Here is a 5,000-nt window from a genome sequence, read left to right on the forward strand (position 1 = left end):
GATGGCAATAGACGATATAGGAAAAGGAGGAAGAGAGGATGGACGGCAGCTAGGAAAAAAAAAAAAAGTAGCAGAGGAGATAAAATAGGGAAGGGAGAAGATAAATAACAAGCAGCAAGCAAAAGGAGGAGGAGGAGGAGGAGGAGGAGGAGGAGGAGGAGGAGGAGGAGGAAGAGGAGGAGAAGCAATCGTGAATGAAAAAGGAGAGGAGAGACATCCATCCAATCAGATATTCGAGATAATTGTTATAGAATCATCACGGAATGTGCAGAAAGTGTGTGTGTCAGTTTATTCCACTCATATGGTGCTTGGACTGGAATGTTAGAGTTCTGAGAGCCGTCTGTTCGGTAGTGCAATTGATATGTATGGCAGTAGGAATGAAGACAGGAAGAGAAGCAGAGACAGACATCGATAAAAGCAAGGATGAAGACAGGAAGAGAAGCAGAGATAGACATCGATAAAACTAGGGATGGAGACAGGAAGAGAAGCAGAGATAGACATGGATGAAAGCAGGAGAAGTATAGATAAAGGGAGGCACATAAGAGGGATAAAGAGGTGGATAATAGCAAGGATAAAGACAGGAACAGAAGTATGAAAAAGAGAGGAACAGAAGCAGGGATAAATATAGGAACATTTGCATATAAAAGTAGGGACAGAGACAAGGATGAAAATAGAGTTAGCAATAAGGAATAAGGATTAAGATAAGAGCAGAAACGGACAGAAATGGATAGAGATAGAATACAAAATGGACAGATAGAAAATGGGATGGAGACGAAAAGTTTACCCATAACCACGAGCGATCAAAATTAGTGTTCGTTTTCTTTCAATAAAAAAAAAAAAAAACGTCTTGAATATACTCGTACGTCTTGAATTTAATGTAAAGAAAAACACACACACACACACACACACACACACACACACACACACACACACACACACACACACACACACACACACACACACACACACACACACACACAACACACACACACACACCCCAACACACATACACACACACACACACACACACACACACACACACACACACACACACACACACACACACACACACTCACCCCCCCCCCCACACACACACACACACTAAACTCATCCGACGACAAGAGACGAAGACGGAGTGTTGTTCCCAGTAATATTAGTGTATAGGAGGGTGAGAGAGATGTATCCACAGAGTAATAAGCAGGAAGAGATAAGGGCGCCTGTGAGTAGGGAGAGGGACTGCCGAGGGAGTGATCAGGGAGAGGAATGGAGTCATCAGTCGAGGGAGAGAGAGATGGATGGGTCAGGGAGGATGAAGGCGACACAGGAAGAAGAGAGAGAAAGGTACACGAGTAAAGAGGTGAGCGAGAAAACGAGAAAGTGAAGAGTAGAATAAGGGGAAGGGAAAAAGAGGAGATATTTCCGACACAGGCAGGAGAGAGAGCGTGTATAGAGGTGAGATACAAGAGGAGGAAGGACAGAACATGAAGAGAGGAATAAGGGGAGAGTAAAGAGGAGGGATGGGGGTAACGAGGAGGAGGAAAAAATAGACACCAGGTGGAAGGAAATGTGAAAGAGTGTTGTGACACGCATAAGAAAATGTTAAGGAAAGAAGTTTTATCCTTACCAAGATTTATTTTTTCTGAGTTAGATAGATATTGATAAATTAACCCTTTCACTGATATTTCTCACGTCCTTCCTTAGTTACTAACCGCTATGAGAAATCTGTTCTTGTTCTACAGCCGCTTCCAAACACTGTACTAGCTAGAAATTGCAGAATATACTCTTTTTAATCCAATCTTCTGTAGATGCTCAAAGACTTCATGCATTGCTTTTAGTGCTGTAAAATTGTTGTATATCGCAGTAAAAAGGCTTGACAGGTGGGTAGGTAAGTCAATGATAGATACATAGACCAGACAGACAAATAGATAGACAGATAGATTAATTACGAGTATTAAATCAACACATAGAAAGAAAGACAATATTAAAACACCAATAATGACTTTTAATACTTCAAATTACTGTTACTTCATTCATTATTTTCTCGTTTTTCTTTCCTTCCACAATCAAACAACTCACAACACATTCACAATTCCCAAGAAAAAAATAACAAATCTTCTGAAGACAATTTCATTTTTTTTTTCGATACATAAGGAAGAACAAGCAGCACCATTCCTATCAACCGTTACCCTCACTGTTTGCAATAAAGTACGGTATCTAATGTAACGTGAGAACTATAGGATAAATAAAGGCGAGGACTTCTATTAGCACTGCATCAGGCGTTAACGGCACATTACGTACAATCACTGAATATTTACTCACAGCTATTGTCAGCCAGTCATCGCCAATTGGTTATAGTTCATGGCAGGCTGGGCGGAAGGGTTGGCAGTAAAACAGGCTCGTACTCTTTATCAAGCCCAAAGAACATAAGAACATAAGAAAATAAAGGAAGCTGCAAGAAGCCATCAGGCCTACATGTGGCAGTCCCTATATGAAACATCCGTGCCTGCATCCACCTGTCATCCCCATCCATAAATTTGTCAAATCTTTTAAACTTCTCTAATGACTCAGCACTTACAGCCTGATTAATGAGTCCATTCCACTCATCTACCAATCTATTTGAGAACCAGTTCCTTCCCATCTCGTTGGTTCCTACAGCTTCTTCTCAGTTTGATGTTATAGTCTGGTATCTTAAGTTAACCATTTTGAAAGCCAACACTCGCAGCAAAAGGTATCATCGAATATCTAGTTGAGATTTTTTAGTATTTGTAGCAGTTCAGATTCTTGATGAGTAAAATTGTCTGGGGTTGCTGTAGATGAAATTACTTATGCCATTAGCAGTCAAAGGGTGAAGTTCCTAGATGTCACGAAGAGGGTCAGGAGATAGAGAAGATATATAAGGGAGAGGGAAAGGAAGAGATGTAAAGAGCAATATGTAATAGGAAGGATTTCAGTTACAGATGTGAGCTGAAAGAAAACTGAACCCGTATTTTGAAATGCTTTTGGTGCTAGCAGCCTTTATTAAGTTCCTGGCAGTGGGTGTCACAAAGAGGGCGATGTAAAGGAGAAATGTACAGAGAAAGGAAAAGATGTGAAGAACAATATGTGTTAGCAAGGATTCCAAGTACAGTTATTAGTTGAAGGAAAACTGGACCTGTGTTTTAAAATACTTTTGGTTTCTCGTATGGACTTCACGATGGGAAGAGGGAGAAATATTAAGGGAGTGGAAAAAAATAGCAATGGAGGTAACAGAGAAAGGAAGAGAAGAGGATAGAGAAAAGTCAGGGTAGTAAGGAAGAAGAAATGGAACACTGAAGAAAGAAAGGAGGGCGGAAAAAGCAGGAAAGAAACCGTAGAAGTGAACAGAACGAAGAAGAAAGACAAACTGTTTTTATTTTCACTCACACATGAAAATAAATATGAAAAAACCAAGACTGAAGCAAAAGTGAAATATTATTACATTAGAGTAAGAGAGAGAGAGAGAGAGAGAGAGAGAGAGAGAGAGAGAGAGAGAGAGAGAGAGAGAGAGAGAGCGCCGCACAAGGGACGAGGAGGAATGAATAAAAGGCAGGATGACGAGAATGGGAGGATGAAGGGGAAAGGAGGGAGAGAAGAAGTGAATGGACGGGAAACTCGCTTATTCTCCAATATTTCATTAACAGAACAAGAGAAGGTGTTATAGTGCTGAATTTCTTGGTGTATTTGTATTAGGATTGTATCTCTTTTGTCTTGTAAAATATGCTGCTAATTCTTTCTTCATTTACAGGAATTTTAATGAAAGTCCAATATTTTCTCAAGTCATGAATGGATGGAGAGCGTTATAATGTTTTCACAATATTAGTGCTCGAGTGAAAGACACTTAGTTTATTACTCATAAAATGCAGCAGCTTAAGAACACACACGCGCGCGCGCGCTCACACACACACACACACACACACACACACACACACACACACACACACACACACACACACACACACACACACACACAGAGAGAGAGAGAGAGAGAGAGAGAGAGAGAGAGAGAGAGAGAGAGAGAGAGAGAGAGAGAGAGAGAGAGAGAGAGAGAGAGAGAGAGAGAGAGAGAGAGAGAGAGAGAGAGAGAGAGAGAGAGAGAGAGAGAGAGAGAGAGAAATACATTACAAATAGTATAGTAAGAGGCTTTTTCGTCAAGAAGTCATAAGATTTTACTCATTTCATTTATATTTATGTTTATTCCTTTACTGACTGACGTGTTACGCTTGACGAACAGATGGCGAGGCATTGGGTGGGCGTTATTCCATGGTGACGTCCAGTTATGTTTATTGTACATTGCATCTCCTGAAAATATGATCTAAAAATTGGACTCTGAATGAAATTAGTGAAAAAAAAAAAAAACATTGCAATTTGGTGGCAGTGTTAGCAAAAGAAAAAAACTGTATTGTTTTGATCATAGTGAACTGAACTGAAGGTCGAAACGTCGTGAATGGAAACTGGAACGATCTTTGCAATTTGGTGGCAGTGTTAGAGAAGGCCAGTGTGGGTGCGGGTCGGGCAGCCACAAAGAAGCTTCACCCATTCACTGGTGGACAAATTTTTCCCCATAAGCACTTACAACTTTTTACACAATAAACGGTCGAAAATTCGCACGAGGGAAGATTTTAGACATCGAAATATTGCATCTACCGAGTTAAGGCTTTTTTTTTTTTTGTGTTACAGTCTCTTAAAATAGTAGTCCCTTTTTTTCTCTTCTCCTGTGTCTCCATGCAAATTATTTTTACAATGCCCTGAAAGCAAACAGGAAAGATGACCATGCGGGTAAAGACTTAAGAACATGTAGTAACGAAAAGACATAAATAATCCCTTTTTTCCTTCTTTACTGTGTCTCCATGCAAATTATCTTTTATACAATCCCCTGAATGTGAACAGAAAAGATGAACATGGCAAATAAAGACTTTAAGACTCTGTTCTGTAGGAAAGACATAAATGATCCACTTTTTCCCTTTCTTTTCTGTGTCTCCATG

General features: G+C 40.1%; 1 protein-coding gene across 1 annotated transcript in view; it reads left to right on the top strand.

The window, feature by feature from the left end:
• LOC135090673 (lachesin-like) overlaps positions 1 to 5,000 on the top strand; it is a 152,637-nt gene that overhangs the window by 58,462 nt on the left and 89,175 nt on the right. The window lies entirely within an intron of this gene.

The sequence above is a fragment of the Scylla paramamosain genome, chromosome 35 (genome assembly GCF_035594125.1).
Source record: "Scylla paramamosain isolate STU-SP2022 chromosome 35, ASM3559412v1, whole genome shotgun sequence".
NCBI classification, from domain to species: Eukaryota; Metazoa; Arthropoda; class Malacostraca; order Decapoda; family Portunidae; genus Scylla; species Scylla paramamosain.